Raw genomic sequence first — 19,602 nt, 5'->3', positions numbered from 1 at the left:
TTTTCGAGCTGAATAAACATGTTACATTGAATAAAAACACGAAAAATATATCCAGTTTAGCAGAAAAGTAACTTATGTTGCCTTTGATAACATTTATTTGTTATATATTTGTTTTTTGACAACTTTTTCGAATCTATGTGTACAGTAATACAAACCCATATATATATATATATATATATATATATATATATATATATATATATATATATATATATATATATATATAATGCGAAGCTCGTTGTTTGTTTGTTTACGAACAGACGATTTGAGCACTATAAAGGTGGTGGCGGGTGTCTATTTAAATAGACATTCCGACGAGTTATTTACGGGCGTCAATTCCATGGTCGAGTGGAAGAACAGTCGACTGTCAATACGACGGTTCTAGGTTCAATCCTTGGCTTGGGAAAGATGCTAGTCTAGCGGCACTGATGAGTTGTGATACAACGAAACAGGACTGTATGTCGATGACTACAAATATATATATATATATGTGTGTGTGTGTGTGTGTGCACATACTTATATATGAAAATTATAATGACCTTTTAACTATCGGCGGCTAACTGAATACTTTCGCCGACTTTTTTTTTCGTCTATTTACACCTTTGCTTTCACAAAATAAACTCATAATACAAAATGCGAGTTATTTCTGACTTGCATAACTACATCCCTGGAATCGTTGTTTCGTCAGATTAAAACAAAGATACTACTAGTCGTGTCTTCTATCGCTAGCATTCCTTATCAATGGAGCAATGTTCGTATCGTCTTGTCTTCCCCGGTGAATGGTAATACAAACCCATATATATATATATATATATATATATATATATATATATATATATATATATATATAAAGTAGTAGCGTTCATGTGTGCGTGTGGGTCTGTGTGTACAATTCTCCTATAGCCCAAACCACAAAATTAAGATTAAAGGTTAAGGTAATAGTCTATGTATATATACTCTCCCACAACCCAGACAACTGAACCGATCATAACAAAACCTAACATGATGATGATGCTCCCGATTTAGGGAAGGGATGGTGCACACTACTTTTTAAGTGGTTTACCGAGCATACAGAAAAATCCCGTGCAAAGCGTAGGTATCTTTGTTAGCACACACACACACACACACACACACACACACACACACACACACACATATATATATATATATATGTGTGTGTGTGTGTGTGTGTGTGTGTGTGTGTGTGTGTGTGTGTGTGTGTGTGTGTGTGTGTGTGTGTGTGTGTGTAAGTTTGACTCATGTCCAGGTAACATGTATCTAAAATTTAAAGTGTTTACATCCAAATTGGCGGAGGAGTTTGATAGAGTCTGCAAAGGTCAACTCTTTCAACTTTTACCTCTTGGCAGTCACATTTTCGCCTAAAATTGATTAAAAAGCTTGTTACATGTCTAAATACCCTTTACGTAAAATTTCAAATGTTTAGACCTAAAATTGGCTGAATAGTTTGCTAGCGACCGCAAAGGTCAAATATTTTGTATTTTGACGCCTTGACAGCCAAATTTTCAGCGAAAAAAACGATTAAAAAGCTTGCCCTATGTCTGAATACACTTTATGTAAAATTTCAAATGTTTAGACTAAAAATTGTCTGAGTGATCAAACTTTTTTAAACTTTGACCTAAATTTTGACCCCTTAACATTTATTGTTTTGGGCTTAAATCAAATTAAAAAGTTTGATCCATGCCTACGTAACCTACATCTAAAATTTTAAGTGTTTAGACCCAAAATTGGTGGAAAAGTTGTGTAGAGTTTTCAAAGCTCAAATCCTTGAACTTTGACCACTTGAGAGTCAAATTTCTGTGCGAAAACCGATTAAAAGATTTTCCCAAATCTCAATACTCCTTATGTCAAATGTCAAGCATGTAGACTGAAAATTGACAGAGTAATTTGGTAGGGAAATTTGTACACACAGATAGAGACATAGACAATTTCATATATATATATATATATATATATATATATATATATATATATATATATATATATATATATATATATACTAGCATGGGTGCCCGGCGTTGCCCGGCGTTGCCCGGGTGTTTGGAGGTGTGTGTTGAGCAAAAAAAAAAAGTGGTAGTAAGAAGGCAAGCTCGAACCCGTACCGCGAAGGAGGAAAAGAACGGGAAAAAACGTGACGTCTTGGCTGTTACGACCACCGCCAAACCGAAGTGACGTAGGTTTAAATGAAGGCTAGACACTCGAAAATAGGGAATGACTTTCGGAAATGTCGGCAAAAAAGCGACCCCTCTCTGTAGAAAAGTGCTCAATAGAGGGTGAAGAAATTAATGTTTGCAGCCAATTTTTCGGTGTTTGTCGGTCGAGCTTCAAAACGATACTGATCTTGTGAAAATCCGTCGCTTCTGTCGAAAGTTTTAGGCAGACATGCAAACATACATACATACATACATACATACATTTATATATTGGTAGCTCAAATTTTCGACCCAAACTGGTTAAAAAGCTTGCCCTATCTCTGAATACCCTTTATGTAAAATTCCAAATGTTTAGACCAGAAATCAAGTTATTAAGTTAGATCCATGTCCAAGGAACCTATATCTAAACGTTCAAGTGTTTAGACCCAAAATTGTCGGAGGAGTTTGGTAGAGTTCTCAAAGGTCAAATCATTGAACTTTGACCCCTTAACAGCCAAATTTCTAGCCGAAAACGTATTAGAACGGTTTTCCCAAATCTCAGTACCCTGTTTATCAAATTTCAAGTCTGTAGACTGATAATTGACAGAGTTATTGCGGTGGAAAATGTACACAGACACGCAGACACGTTCACTTTTATACATATGTACTAGTATTTCAGCCCGGCGTTGGCCGGGTGTTTGGATGTGTATGTTGAGCAAAACAAAAAAAAAAGCGGCCAATTTTTTTAAGCTTAACATTTATTGTTTAGGGCTCAAATCAAGTTATTAAGTTAGATCCATGTCCAAGGAACCTATATCTAAAATTTTAAGTGTGTTTAGGCCTAAAATTGGTTGAGGAGTTTGGTAGAATTTTCAAAGGTCAAATTGTTGAACTTTGACCCCTTAACAGCCAAATTTCTGGCAGACATGCAAACATACATACATACATTTATATATTGGTAGCTCAAATTTTCGACCCAAACCGATTAAAAAGCTTGCCCTATCTTTTAATACCTTTTATGTAAAATTTCAAATGTTTAGACCAGAAATTGTCTGAGTAATTTGGTAGAAACCGCAGGGGTCAATTTTTTTTAACTTTGCTTCCTATTATGACCCCTTAACATTTATTGTTTTGGGCTCAAATCAAGTTATTAAGTTAGATTCATATCCAAGGAACCTATATCTAAAATTTCAAGTGTTTAGTCCCAAAATTGTCGGAGGAGTTTATATGCAATTAAATAATAATTATTCTTTTATATCTACAGACATCATCCGTGTAAGATGACAATTCCAATTGGTCGGAAGATTCGAATCCAGCCATGAAGCCTCTTTTGACTCTTTTTTTGCTAAGCTTCTACATCCGGGCAATCGTTACAAGAAGGAAGAGAATTAAGAACTAATAAATTCGGGCGTGGACATTAGACAATCTATATTGTTTCACACAATATTATCTAAAAGAAAATTCATAAATATTATTATTTATTATTATTATTATTATTATTATTATTATTATTATTATTATTATTATTGGCTTACAAGGGTAATTTAAGCTAGTAGTATGTTATCTTAATTTCTTTTAACTTTTATTTGTTTGTTTATTTATGTATTATGTTATTAAATTACCAGTTAATTAATAGTTTAATTTTATTTAATCTTAATTTCTTGAGAACTTCAACTGAAGTAAAATGACAAAAAAAATTGAGTTCTGGCTGAAAAATGATTGGTTAGTGTTATACCTCGAAGATTAAGTAGATCCACTCAATGCCTAAATTCCATTAATAACGGTGGTCTAGGCAAACAAGGGCAAAGCGCTATTTTTAATGGGAGATTAATGGGTATATCGGCGTGTTTATGAGAGATGGCTGTTCACAGCAATAATGAGGATTGCAACGTTAAAAGTTCGATGTTGTTATATTGAGCACTAATCCTTACCTCTTTCTAATGCATATAATGACTGTGGTGTTGAAAAGGAGAGAATATTGCCTTATGCGACTTTGACTTACATGTTAGATATTTATCTAACTGTTTTTTGCTCCAAGACATTGGCAAAATAAGACAAACACAACAAAGGCCTACCTTAAAATTCAATACAAATTTTATTAGATTGTCGATTACAAAAAAGGAATACTCGTTTTGCCTCTGTAAACAGAGCTGCTAACAACTTCGAAAGATGACATTCCATCTTTAACAGGAACTGATTCATCTGTCTCCGAAAATATGAGTTTGCAGCCGATGAATAAGTCGATATGATGCCTTCTGATATATAAAAAAAAAAAAAAAAGATTCAGTCCTCGCACTGAGAGGATAGTGCAGATGTTTATAATTAATGTTCATGTAGGAAAAGCAATTCATACCAAAAAAAAGTCTCTAGCGGATTTAAATGATAATTAATGAGCCTAATTATTTGGGCTTGAAATAAAAAGTCTCAAAGAGACGAAAGTTGGAGGCTACATTATGCCTCATGTGGAGGGTGAGTTTCAAAACATACTTCTTCTACTGCTGACTTGATGAAACTGAAAAGCAAAGGCACGCAATACAATACGCTCCACGGTAAATACAATCGACTGATTTGATTGGTTCAGAAGTTGGGGGTGGCCACTGTTGTACCTGAACAATTGTGAACACGAATGGCCGAAGTGAAATAATCTAGCTGTCACTGGCGATTATTACTGCTAGTTTGGGTGATAACATTCAGGTACTGTTTGAATTTAAGAAAAAGCAATTAAGGGAATGCGTAAATCAGTATTAATTAATAAAGTTACGAAAAATGGTCCATTAGAATAGTAATAGAAAGTAAAAACAGAAGTTTAAGATTCTCACTGTATATGAACTGTTTTTAAGTGGTAGCAGTCCTAACTATTTCCGTTTGTTATTCAATTCTTCCGTTTCTTTTCAACTTTTCCACCAATAGTATTAAAGTAAATTCCAGTTTTTTTTTTAATGTGTAAAACAAAACAATTACGACTTTTTTCACTACTGTGAGTATTGTCATGTTAAGAACGGCGTTTGGAATAGACATTGCAAACTTCCCATCTTAAGAATGGTGTTAGGAATAGACACCCCAAACATCCTCATGTAAAGAACGGCTTTAAGGGTAGTAGACAGCCCTTTTTGTTTTTTTGTTTTTTTTGGGGGGGGGAATAATTCCTCCAAATTTAACCATGATAATCGTTGTCAGAATACCCACCGGCAGATGCAAAAAAATGGGGGTGACAGTGTCAGTAGGAGAGAAGTAGATTTGTTTATTGCGTATGCGTACAAACTTGTCAGCCAGTGAATTAAAGTGCATGCTACATGTTTTTATATCTCTGTAAGTACTTGTCTCCGCAGAATTTGGATTAAATTTTATTAATAAGCATGGTCAAAAACCTTAAAAAGTCGTCATTCTAAAAAAATTGCGGAGGTGGACCTAATGTACAAATCCAGTAAATGATATTGCCGAAATGTTTATTTTTAATTTGGCGACGATCATAATAGATTGCGCAGGTTTAAGTAAAGTATATTAAAATAAAGTACATAAAAACGTAACTATATATATATTATTCCTTATTGAAATTTTTATTTTTGAGATGAGCATTGTATGTTAATTTTATTTTATTTCGGACTATTAGTCTCATCTTATCTTTTTTTATTGGTGCACAACGTTTCGGCCAACTTCATCTGGCCTTCGTCAGGTGGTAACCGCGACGGATAGGAACTTCGAATCTCCTAACTGCATTCTCAGCCATCACTGCCATCCGTAGTTGTTGTCGTCTCACCACATTTTTGACCAATTACCTCTGGCACGCTTTGGGTGGGATTGAAACCGCTATCTTCAGACAATGTTCATCTGGAACCGTAGAGATTCAACGTCTCTATCAACTGCGCCACGGGCCCCGAAGGGCAATCAAGGTTGGATTCTTTGATCTTATAAATCCACATTTATTTATTATCTGATCTTCCATAGTCGGATCCGTACCGATTGGTATATATATATATATTATTCCTTATTGGAATTTTTATTTTTGAGATGAGCATTGTATGTTAATTTTATTTTTATTTCGGACTATTAGTCTCATCTTATCTTTTTTTATTGGTGCACAAAAAAATGAACGCAGTAATTTAGAAGGCAAAAGTAGGTATCATTGCGACGCCATATTTGAATCCTAAATTAGTGTTCGTTTAGCATGCAAATACTGTTAATCCGGAATATAGGAATAGTCAGAGCTAAGCCAATCAGATTGAATGGAATTAGTCTAGAGGGACTTTGTTTTTTTTTATTGGAGAAGGGAAAGATTATATTATGTCTAGGAGTTTATGATTCAGTTATGAAGGGTGAAGCCCAATAACTGTCGAAAATGTAGAATACTTTATGATAATGACTGGGGCACTAAGAGGATGTGTAGAGCGGAAAATAGGAACTACTTCCTCTATTGTGATGTTGCTCCTAGGATGAAATGTAGGATTTTATTATAACGACTAAATGTGTCTAAAATGGTGTTGTAAAGTTACATAAGATAGTGGCTAATAGTCTAGACATAATAAATTTGTATGTGGCATCTTGTTGCAAACATACGGTACTTTGGTCCAGAGTGGAATTTTTGCAATCATAATATTATTTATGGGATTATCGTATAGCTTTTTAAAATATTTATTTAGTAACTTATTTACAAGACAGTGCGATCAATAACCGCCTACAAATAAAAGCAACATCCACTCTTAGCCAAACTCCTTTTGTTTACTGCTAGTTAATAACGCTTAAAGATGGAAATACATTTATATAATTTATTCTCAATGCGGATTATTTTCCTCCGTAAGAGAGAAAAATTCTCAAATAATTATTTAATTCTTATTCCTTCTTCACGTATTTCTGCTATCTATTATATAGTTAACAGTCATCGAAAAGTGCTCAATATATTAAGAATATCAGGTATGTTTAAACGCAACTTAATTTCTTCTCTTTGTTTTAGACGATTCTGAGCAACGCTGGGTAACACTGCTCGTATGTGTATAAAAACGAAATACTACTTTCAATAGAAATGTAATATTCCCAGCAGCCCCTGTAGCTCTCACTTCTCAGTCCTCGTTTAAAATTAGTGACTTTTCTGCCACAGAGAGAAGAAAAAGCAGTATTCTAGGTCGGCAGTATTTTTTGCACGAGCAGTCGCCTGAGATGTCGGAATTTTTCTGTTTCTATTTCTATCCTTGTAACCATGTCACTAACAAGTCTGCTGAAGGTTAACTGGGATGACATTATCTGCCTAATAGTTAAGGACCCGAACCTTAGATTAACCACTAAGGAGGCCATCCTATCAGCGTGTGTAAAATACTGGAGCTGCTGTATTTCCATTTGGTGAATGAATCCTGGACCACATAATAGCTTCTAGTGAGACTTCCCGATGTCATATTAGTAAAGAATTGTTACAGCTTTACCTTAACATGGACTATAAAAAATATTTCTTCGTTTCTTTTCCTCCCTTATTTTCCCTCTCTACCCTGCTCTAACCAAGTAAGTCGACCTACTTCTCGAATCCCAAAATTCCATCATGAAAAGTCTCAAGAAAGAACACAATATTAAACCCAGAACTCCAACTTCTAACGTAGATCCCCACTACCATGTCTCCTTCTCCAACATCAAGGGGTTTACGTTCAAAGCTTCAAGAGGTTGAAACCCAATTACATGAGACCAATCCAGACCTATTGTCCCTAAGCGAAACTCGCATTAGACCGAGTGTTTCTGTAAATGAATTTGTAATCAAAGGATATTCTAATTTAACATCCAAATTTGACCCTCAAGATCGCCATGGGTATAGAATATGTGCCTATATTAAAGATGGCTTTCTATGTGGTATGTACATCTCCAGAGAAGACCCTAAATTGCCGCATATGTGTTTTGGGGTTGCACTTGCTCACACTACTACGTTTACATTTGCCCTCTATCGCCCCCGCAACGCAATGTAGAATAATTAATCCACTCAAACAAGACAGATAATGAGGGAAGGTTCTGTCACGATTTCTCCATTGCTTATGACCTATCTCAGATTGTTCAGGAACACGTCCGTGTGCCCGACACTGAAGTCTCCTATACACTTTCTCACAACTTGCCTTGAGCTATGTTCATCCTCTATTCTGTCTCAGTTAAGATAAAAAAAACAAAATGTAATAAGTCCTCTGAGGAACCTCTTTATCCTACAGTATATCGATAGTCTATGGCTGACTAGGATAGCTTTCATACATTTATATCAGATCTACCTTTGCATTCCATGTTTAAAAAGAACGTTTCCTTTATAGTATCAGATTTAACGGAATGGTAAATTGTAGGTATAGACCGCTTCATACCCCCCAAAACATTTCAGTAAAAACCTAACAGCCAGCCGTGGTTTTCTCCAGAATGTGCCGCTGCCATTGCGCACATAAATCACTATTTCCATTGCTTCCAACGTAGTAGATGTACTGAGACTAAAGCCGACTTCAGGACTGCCTGCATCTCTGTAAGAGTAATAAAAAATGCGAGAGAGTTGTATGCTCAGTTCGTACAGTCCAAAGTAGCTGAGCAACGGCTTGGTTTCTACCAATTTTGGCAAATAACAGTCCTGAATACAAGTTTGTGCTCTATCCCAACCATCATCAATACGCCTGAGGTAATTTCGTCAGTATTGGACAAAGCCAAACTCTTTGCCAAGAACTTTGTAGCTAATTCTATCTTATGCGACCAAGGCCACCAATTCCTCTTATTTCCTCCTGTGTCTGAAAACACGCTATGCGACATACAAATATCAGCGTGATGTTGCCAAGCTAATCAAAAACCTCGATTCCAGTAAAGCAACTGGCCTTGACGGTATTTATGTTATAGTGCTGAAAAAGCTCCAACCAGAACTAGCACCCATACTTACAAAGCTGTTTAAGCGTTGTTTTAAGTAGAATTGCTTCCCAACACCCTGAAAACCCTGGCCCAAACGCATCATTGATATCACAAGCTGTCTCGACAGCTTTTCGTGCTAGTTTGAAATGAAACAAAAAGTCGTGCGGATTTGAATTGTTTCCATGCTGTTGAAAAGCCTGCAAAAAAAAATAATGAAGATATTGAGAACGGTAACAAATAACACAATTCGATAGAGCGAAAAACACGCTTCAAAATGATATATAACATAGCTATATATATATATATATATATATATATATATATATATCAATGAATTAATTCAGAAATCATATACAAAAGTGGCATATGTGAGAAAACGGTATTGTTTTTGTACCAACCTAATAGGAGCCACTTATCCTGCCTTGACAAAGTTCAAAATAGATCTTGTAGTTTAATGGGGGATACTCTTTTCTCTTTCCTGCGCCCTCTTTTCTACAGAAGAGACGTTGCGAGCCTGTTTCTACTTTATCGTTATTTTTATGGCATGTGCTCGTCTGAGCTTAAATCTATGGCCACCCTTGCCTGACTTTCGCGAAAACACTTGTCTAGCTGCAACCACTATCAATAATTTCCCACACTCTTTATCTGTGTATAAACCTAAACGTACATTCCATGAAAAAAGCTTCTTTCTTAGAACTGCACTCCCGTGGAACGCTCTTCCGTTTTCTTGCTTTCCAACTGATTACAATATGGTCGTCTTCAAGTCCAACGTAAACAAGTTCTTGATGAGCTTTAACCTTAAGTAATCCGATTGATCAAATTTCTACTACTAACGATTACTAGAATATTTTCTATTGACTTCCGTACACTCATTAACCCTTCTCATCGAGTGGCCTCCGCGCCTTGATAAGTGGTGACTCCTTTCTAAAAAAATTTTTAAAAAGTGCATTAATAGCTTCATATATGTTTCAATAAAATATCATTAGAAAATAAATTGTCCCGTCGCTTTTTTCTAACTACAACATTTTATTCTTACAATATAACTCAGCAAGGTTATGTGGCATAGTGGATAAAGTAGTTGGTAAGATTTAGTTTTAAGTTACACACATATAGATGTTCGATCCTCAGTGCAGGTGACACTCGAAATACTATTGTGAATTACTTAGCACTTGTGTATGAAAGTCTCACAAAGAAACAAATGAAATTAGACAGGAGTTTTTTTTTTCAGTTGATTAAAGAAAAGGCACACCAAGCCGCCTGACATGCAACTATGTGATAACATATTTTGCTTTGCTTAAAGGCTCGAAGGACTAACAAGTCCTGCATCTTGTTTACAAAGCCCATGTCGCAACAGCACATGCTTAAAAGTTTTCTCATGTCGCCACATGGTTAAAAGTCTATCTCAAGCTGGCATGTGGTTTAAAAAGAAAAAAAAACTCCCATGCCGACTCGTGCTTTTGTTTTCGTATTAGTATGAAAACAATAGTCTGAAGTATCAATTAATGTGTATTATTAATTTTAATCATTAATTAACTATTTAATTTTTATTTCAGTACTAGACTATCCGTGACCCGTTCGGTCAGTATATGTTATAGCTAGTTATGAAATAGTGAGTAAACAGAATTAGTGTATAAAAGTGCAAGTGAGTATGTGAAATTCATGTATAAAGGTGCAAAAATTGAATGCACGCGCGTGCGCGAAAACAAACGCGGCGACTAGTGAAAACAATACGCAATTTCGCAATTTACACACGCGCACGAAAACAAAAATGGCGACCAAAAAAAACAATATGGAATACATTGGATAAGTAAGGTCTTAGCATCACTTCCCTTAAATTAAATGAAAAAGCCTTTATATAAGAGGGGTGTAATCCGTTGAAAAAAAAATGGAAAAAACGAAAAGACAAAATACAAGGAGAGAATGTGCATTGTACACCCTATTTTTGTGCGCGCGCACGTGTGAGGGGGTAATAGCCTTAAAAATATCAGGAAATAATAATTAACTGATTAAGTAATATTTAATGGCGAAACCTTTTCAAAATAGATTTTTTAAAAAATGAAAAGTCCCCTCCACACATACACATGTTTTGAAGTGTTTCTACGTATTTTTAAAATGTTTGGAACTCATGACCCCCCCCCCGCCTCATTTCTCTTTTACTTCCCCCACCCTCGCCACCAAACTTAAAAAATGCTAACGTTAGATGTTTCTCTACGTCGCCAAAAAGTAGGGCCTCATTTTACGTAAAATTTTATGTAGGAAAGTGATCCCCTACGATAAAAATGTTAAATCAAAAAAAAAAAAAAAAAAAAACTTCTTTTATATTATCTTTAACGGCCGTTAAAACGTATTAGGCAAAAAAAAAGATTTTGATTTCTTTTTAGGAGGTAAACTACGCTGGGTTAGATCGTAACAAAACCCAAATAATTTTTTTTCTTAATATGTAAATTGATCAAGTAGTTTTTTTTTCTACATTGGAAAAACATATTTACTTTGTTTTGCTTTGTTTGTTTGTTTTTAAACAATTCCAACTTGCAAAAAAAAAATACAAATAAAATAGTCGTAAATAAATAATCTTGGGCATAAAAATTAGTTTTGTTTTTTTTAATCACGTTTTAGTTTTAATCAAGTACAACTTGGGTAAAGAAAACATTTAAGAAATATGTAGGTGTACCTGAACAATCGGCGCCCCCTTACAATTTTTTCTTTTCGTCTTTTTTTATCAACTATTTCTGCGGATTATTGGACACTAAGTTACGAGATTATAAAAAAATCAACAAAAAAAATCAATATTTGCAGATTTGGAAGGGGTTCAGTTTCACATACAACGTTCGAGTGAATCGACCCCGCATTTTCAGAACTGATTTACACCTCGATTTGGTTAGCTCTTTCATCCCCACCCCGACAGTATTATTATTTTGTTTTCTTTTTTTGCGACATTTCACTTTAAGAAAGTTCGGTCTGCTCTCCCCTTCATCATTATTTTTTATTTAGGCTATCAATTGGCCCTTAAAGAGTAAGATGAAAAATGTTCAAAATAAAAAGTGATTTTAAAGTTATATTGTTTTTTATTGTCTTGAGAAAACTTTTTTTTAGTGATGAGTGAAAAAAATGAAACTCAGGAAGCCTCCAGAGCACTACTGCAAGAGCTAATTAAAATTAAAGAGGCGCTACTAAAACCACTACTATCTATTTCCCTCCTGGAAGAGAAAATATTTTTTTAAGTAGGGACTGGAAAAAAATAAATAGTCAGAATCCACAGGAGCGCTATTAAAAGCAGTAAATATGTTTATAAATATAGCTATTGTTATATATTATATATTTATATTTAAATCTTTTTTTTACTAAACGGGGGTTAAATTATATTTTTTGTAGGGAAAACATGTTAAAATAAGCTAAAACAAAAAAATATTGTTGACCTTGTTTATACCTTGAATAGCAGCGTTGGCTTTTAATATCGGACTTAAGACAGGGCGGATATGAAATAGGTAAGCAGACGAATCTTTTAAAATCGGAAATCACAAACCGTGTGGACGATTTATACGCTCAAGCAAGCAAGAGGATTTGATCTCTCTCTCTCTCTCTCTCTCTCTCTCTCTATATATATATATATATATATATATATATATATATATATATGTGTGTGTGTGTGTGTGTGTGTGTGTGTGTGTGTGTGTGTGTATATATATATATATATATATATAAGAATAAGTAGTTAATAAAACATGTTAAAAAACACTTTGAAAAAGTTTTTAAAAAAACATTTAATTTTCAAAAGGAAACACTTAATAAGTGGATAGTCCTTAATACGCTGAGTTTCGAAGAAATACTTTCCTTCTCATCAGAGGGTAGGATTTAGCAAAATGCGGAATCGGATTTTGCTTGCAAAAGTATTTGATGAAACTACAAGTAAGTCATAGATCTTACTTGATAACAAAAAGTGAAGCAGAGGGAATAGGGTGAAGAAAAAGTGATTTCACGTAAATGGATAGTCTGGTGAAGTAAAGTATCTAACGACGGTAATATATATATATATATATATATATATATATATATATATATATATATATATATATATATATACATATATATATATGAATGTAATTTGAATTTAATTTTAAACCAAATGATGTATATGGACTTCATATTGATATCAACGATAAAGTATTACGTCAAGTGTGTGAGTTCCATATAGAAACGTTGAAAGAAATATATTTGTTACAAATTTAAAACAAGTAAAATATCTATTTATTTTCCTAATATTACGTTGTGATTTGGCTTTCAAGCGCACTTCATGCGTATTTTATTTTATTCAAATTAAATCAATATGGAACTCACACCCTTGACGTTATTCTCGCGTTTCCTACGCACAGTTTCAACGTTTCAAAATACAACCGCCGAAAACAACGCGCGGATCTTTACAAACAGACTTTTCTTTTTCCAACTTTACAACATGGCAAGAAAGAAGGAAAGAAGAAAAGAAATAAAACAACATACTGAAGATGGAGTCTAGCTCCGATATATATTCATGTTATGCTATAAATTTCAAACAAGTAAATATCTGTTTATTTTCCTTATATTAAGTTGTGATAATGGCACTTGATGCGTATTTTATTTCATAAAATATTAGATTTCAATTAAAATATTGATTTTAATTCAAACGTAATATTTTATCATGTATTTGAATATGAAGTGCATAGATATTTATTTATTTAAAATCAGATGAATCAATATTTTAGTTGAAATGAAATATTTCAATATAAAGTGCATTAATATCTCTTTCGAATCAGATAAATCAATATTTTAGTTGAAAGGTAATATTTTATCGTTGATTTCAATATAGTGTTTATCATTTATTTTTATTTAAAATCAGATAATTCAATATTTTGTTAAAATTTGATTATTTACCATTGATTTTAATATGAAGTGCGTAGATATTTATTAATTTAAAATCAGATAAATCAATATTTTAGTTGAAATGTAATTATTTATTGCTGATTTGAATATGTACTGCATAGATATTTTTTCAAATTAGTAAAATCAATACTTTTTGGAATGTAATATTTAATCGTTGATTTAAATATGACGTGCATAAATATGAAGTTTTTAATCAGTTATAAATGAATATTTTAGTTGAAATTGAGTCATTTATCGTTTATTTCAATATGAAGTCCAGAGATATTTTTTATTTAAAATCAGATAAATCAATATTTTAATTGAAATGTAATATTTTATTGTTGATTTCAATATGAAGTGCATAGATATCTTTTTTATTTTAAAATACATAATACAATATTTTTCTTTAAATGTAATATTTTATTGTTGATTTCAATATGAAGTGCATAGATATCTTTTTTATTTTAAAATACATAAATCAATATTTTTCTTTAAATGTAATATTTTATTGTTGATTTCAATATGAAGTGCATAGATATTTTTTATTTAAAAATACATGAATCAATATTTTTCTTTAAATGTAATATTTTATTGTTGATTTCAATATGAAGTGCATAGATATTTTTTATTTAAAAATACATAAATCAATATTTTTCTTTAAATGTAATATTTTATTGTTGATTTCAATATGAAGTGCATAGATATTTTTTATTTAAAAATACATAAATCAATATTTTTCTTTAAATGTAATATTTTATTGTTGATTTCAATATGAAGTGCATAGATATTTTTTATGTAAAAATACATAAATCAATATTTTTCTTTAAATGTAATATTTTATTGTTGATTTCAATATGAATGCATAGATATCTTTTTATTTAAAAATACATAAATCAATATTTTTCTTTAAATGTAATATTTTATTGTTGATTTCAATATGAAGTGCATAGATATTTTTTATTTAAAAATACATAAATCAATATTTTTCTTTAAATGTAATATTTTAATTGTTGATTTCAATATGAAGTGCATAGATATTTTTTATTTAAAAATACATAAATCAATATTTTTCTTTAAATGTAATATTTTATTGTTGATTTCAATATGAAGTGCATAGATATTTTTTATTTAAAAATACATAAATCAATATTTTTCTTTAAATGTAATATTTTATTGTTGATTTCAATATGAAGTGCATAGATATTTTTTATTTAAAAATACATAAATCAATATTTTTCTTTAAATGTAATATTTTATTGTTGATTTCAATATGAAGTGCATAGATATTTTTTATTTAAAAATACATAAATCAATATTTTTCTTTAAATGTAATATTTTATTGTTGATTTCAATATGAATGCATAGATATTTTTTATTTAAAAATACATAAATCAATATTTTTCTTTAAATGTAATATTTTATTGTTGATTTCAATATGAAGTGCATAGATATTTTTTATTTAAAAATACATAAATCAATATTTTAATTGAAATGTAATATTTTATTGTTGATTTCAATATGAAGTGCATAGATATTTTTTATTTAAAAATACATGAATCAATATTTTTCTTTAAATGTAATATTTTATTGTTGATTTCAATATGAAGTGCATAGATATTTTTTATTTAAAAATACATGAATCAATATTTTTCTTTAAATGTAATATTTTATTGTTGATTTCAATATGAAGTGCATAGATATTTTTTATTTAAAAATACATAAATCAATATTTTTCTTTAAATGTAATATTTTATTGTTGATTTCAATATGAAGTGCATAGATATTTTTTATTTTAAAATACATGAATCAATATTTTTCTTTAAATGTAATATTTTATTGTTGATTTCAATATGAAGTGCATAGATATCTTTTTATCTTAACATACATAAATCAATATTTTTCTTTAAATGTAATATTTTATTGTTGATTTCAATATGAAGTGCATAGATATTTTTTATTTTAAAATACATGAATCAATATTTTAATTGAAATGTAATATTTTATTGTTGATTTCAATATGAAGTGCATAGATATTTTTTATTTAAAAATACATGAATCAATATTTTTCTTTAAATGTAATATTTTATTGTTGATTTCAATATGAAGTGCATAGATATTTTTTATTTAAAAATACATGAATAAATATTTTTCTTTAAATGTAATATTTTATTGTTGATTTCAATATGAAGTGCATAGATTTTTTTATCTTAAAATACATAAATCAATATTTTTCTTTAAATGTAATATTTTAATGTTGATTTCAATATGAATGCATAGATATTTTTTTATCTTAAAATACATGAATCAATATTTTTCTTTAAATGTACTATTTTATTGTTGATTTCAATATGAAGTGCATAGATTTTTTATCTTAAAATACATAAATCAATATTTTTCTTTAAATGTAATATTTTTATGTTGATTTCAATATGAAGTGCATAGATATTTTTTATTTAAAAATACATAAATCAATATTTTTCTTTAAATGTAATATTTTATTGTTGATTTCAATATGAAGTGCATAGATATCTTTTTATTTAAAAATACATAAATCAATATTTTAATTGAAATGTAATATTTTATTGTTGATTTCAATATGAATGCATAGATTTTTTTTATTTTAAAATACATAAATCAATATTTTAATTGAAATGTAATATTTTATTGTTGATTTCAATATGAATGCATAGATATCTTTTTATTTAAAATCAGATAATTTAATATTGTAATTGAAATGTAATATTTTATTGTTGATTTCAATATGAAGTGCATAGATATCTTTTTATTTAAAAATACATGAATCAATATTTTTCTTTAAATGTAATATTTTATTGTTGATTTCAATATGAATGCATAGATATCTTTTTATTTAAAAATACATAAATCAATATTTTTCTTTAAATGTAATATTTTATTGTTGATTTCAATATGAAGTGCATAGATATCTTTTTATTTTAAAATACATGAATCAATATTTTTCTTTAAATGTAATATTTTATTGTTGATTTCAATATGAAGTGCATAGATATCTTTTTATTTAAAAATACATAAATCAATATTTTTCTTTAAATGTAATATTTTATTGTTGATTTCAATATGAATGCATAGATATCTTTTTATTTAAAAATACATAAATCAATATTTTTCTTTAAATGTAATATTTTATTGTTGATTTCAATATGAAGTGCATAGATATCTTTTTATTTTAAAATACATGAATCAATATTTTTCTTTAAATGTAATATTTTATTGTTGATTTCAATATGAATGCATAGATATTTTTTATTTAAAAATACATAAATCAATATTTTTCTTTAAATGTAATATTTTATTGTTGATTTCAATATGAATGCATAGATATCTTTTTATTTTAAAATACATGAATCAATATTTTTCTTTAAATGTAATATTTTATTGTTGATTTCAATATGAATGCATAGATATCTTTTTATTTAAAAATACATAAATCAATATTTTTCTTTAAATGTAATATTTTAATGTTGATTTCAATATGAATGCATAGATATTTTTTATTTTAAAATACATAAATCAATATTTTTCTTTAAATGTAATATTTTATTGTTGATTTCAATATGAAGTGCATAGATATCTTTTTATTTTAAAATACATGAATCAATATTTTTCTTTAAATGTAATATTTTATTGTTGATTTCAATATGAAGTGCATAGATATTTTTTATTTTAAAATACATGAATCAATATTTTTCTTTAAATGTAATATTTTATTGTTGATTTCAATATGAAGTGCATAGATATCTTTTTATTTTAAAATACATAAATCAATATTTTTCTTTAAATGTAATATTTTATTGTTGATTTCAATATGAATGCATAGATATCTTTTTATTTTAAAATACATGAATCAATATTTTTCTTTAAACGTAATATTTTATTGTTGATTTCAATGTGAAGTGAATAGATATTTTTTATTTAAAAATACATAAATCAATATTTTTCTTTAAATGTAATATTTTATTTGTTGCTTTCAATATGAATGCATAGATATCATTTTTTTAATCGGATAAATCAATACTTTGTTTAAATGTAATTTTTTTATGTCGCTTCTAATATAAAGTGCATAGGTATTATTTAAAAATCAGATAAATCAATATTTTAACTTAAATGTAATATTTTATCGCTGATTTGAATATCAAGTGCAGAGATATCGTTTTATTTGAAATCAGATACTTCACTACTTTAGTTATCGTTGATTTCATTACGAAGGATATAGACATATTCTTATTTAAAATCGAATCCATCAAAATTTTAATTGAGAGGTAAAGTTTTCATTTATGATTTTAATATAAACTGCATTGTATTTATCATTTAAATCGGAATCTGATAATATTTGACTACTAAATCAGACATTTAATTTTAATTGTCGTATGGAGTATACCAACGCATTAAACAAAAATTCTACGTTTAATCATTTAATCTTAAAACTAAATCATCGATATTTTAGTGGAAACATAATTTCTTCTTTCGGTATTTAAATCACGTGCAAATATACGTTCGATATAGATTTTAAAGGTAGAAATGAAAGTTTTTCTTTTAAATATCAGCTTTTTGTTGTTGTTAAATTAAAATGTACGATATACCAGGATCGTTAATCGAAAAACAGCATTTTATCATTAACAATAATATCAAGTCAATCAATATTTTCTAATGAAAAATATTTTTTTCAAAACAATAAAAAAATTAACAGTACTTTTTTTTAACTATCAGAAGTGATATTAATATATGCTACAATGATGATGATGATGATGATGATGATGATGATGATGATGTATACAAAGAAAATAAATTAAATTTCTAACGTAATACTATGAGTTTAAATTAAGGCTTGTGCGAACTCTGGCAAAAAGATATTTTTTTCCGTAATTTTTTACGGGTGGTTTAGTCGTCACGTAGTCTATTATATATATATATATATATATATATATATATATATATATATATATATATATATATATATATTTATATATATATATATATATATATATATATATATAATTGACTAGTTTAAACCATCCGTAAAAAATTACGTAAAAAATTATCTTTTTGCAAGAGTTCGCACAAGAGGTTATTTAAACTCATAGTATTAGACAACCACGACATATTTCTTACACACACACACACGTGTGTGTGTGTGTGTGTGTGTGTGTGTGTGTGTGTGTGTGTGTGTGTGTTAGGGCTGGGACTATTAATCGGAATCAGAATTGAATTTGTCATATTTGGGGGTTCGTTTTGTTTATGAAATTGTTAGGTGAAATAAAGAATGGTCTCATAAAAATGAATTAAATTTATCGTTATTCTATGTTTCCGATGTAATTCCCGTTCCTCACCAGAAGAAATAAATTGTATTTGTCATGTTTTGCCCCACCCCTCGATCGCCAAACTTCAAAAAATGCTAGAGGTGACATGTCTCGTTGAACGTTTGGTGGACAAAAAGTGGGTGCTCATTTTACGTTAAATTTATATAGAAAAGTGATCCCCTAAAAATGTCATTTTTTTTTTCAAATTTCTTCTTTCATATTATTTATAAAGCCTGTTTAAACGTATTAGCCCCCCTCTCCAAAAAAAAGTACATCTCCATTTTTTTAGGAGTTAAACGACGTTCGGTCACGTCGTAAAAATTTACCCTTTTTTAATTAATTCTTTTTAAATTTAAGTTTGTAATCGATGAGATTAACGTGAA

Source organism: Euprymna scolopes, chromosome 43, assembly GCF_053919585.1.
Source record: "Euprymna scolopes isolate OS-2025 chromosome 43, ASM5391958v1, whole genome shotgun sequence".
NCBI classification, from domain to species: Eukaryota; Metazoa; Mollusca; class Cephalopoda; order Sepiida; family Sepiolidae; genus Euprymna; species Euprymna scolopes.
Note: the sequence above shows the minus strand (reverse complement) of the source record.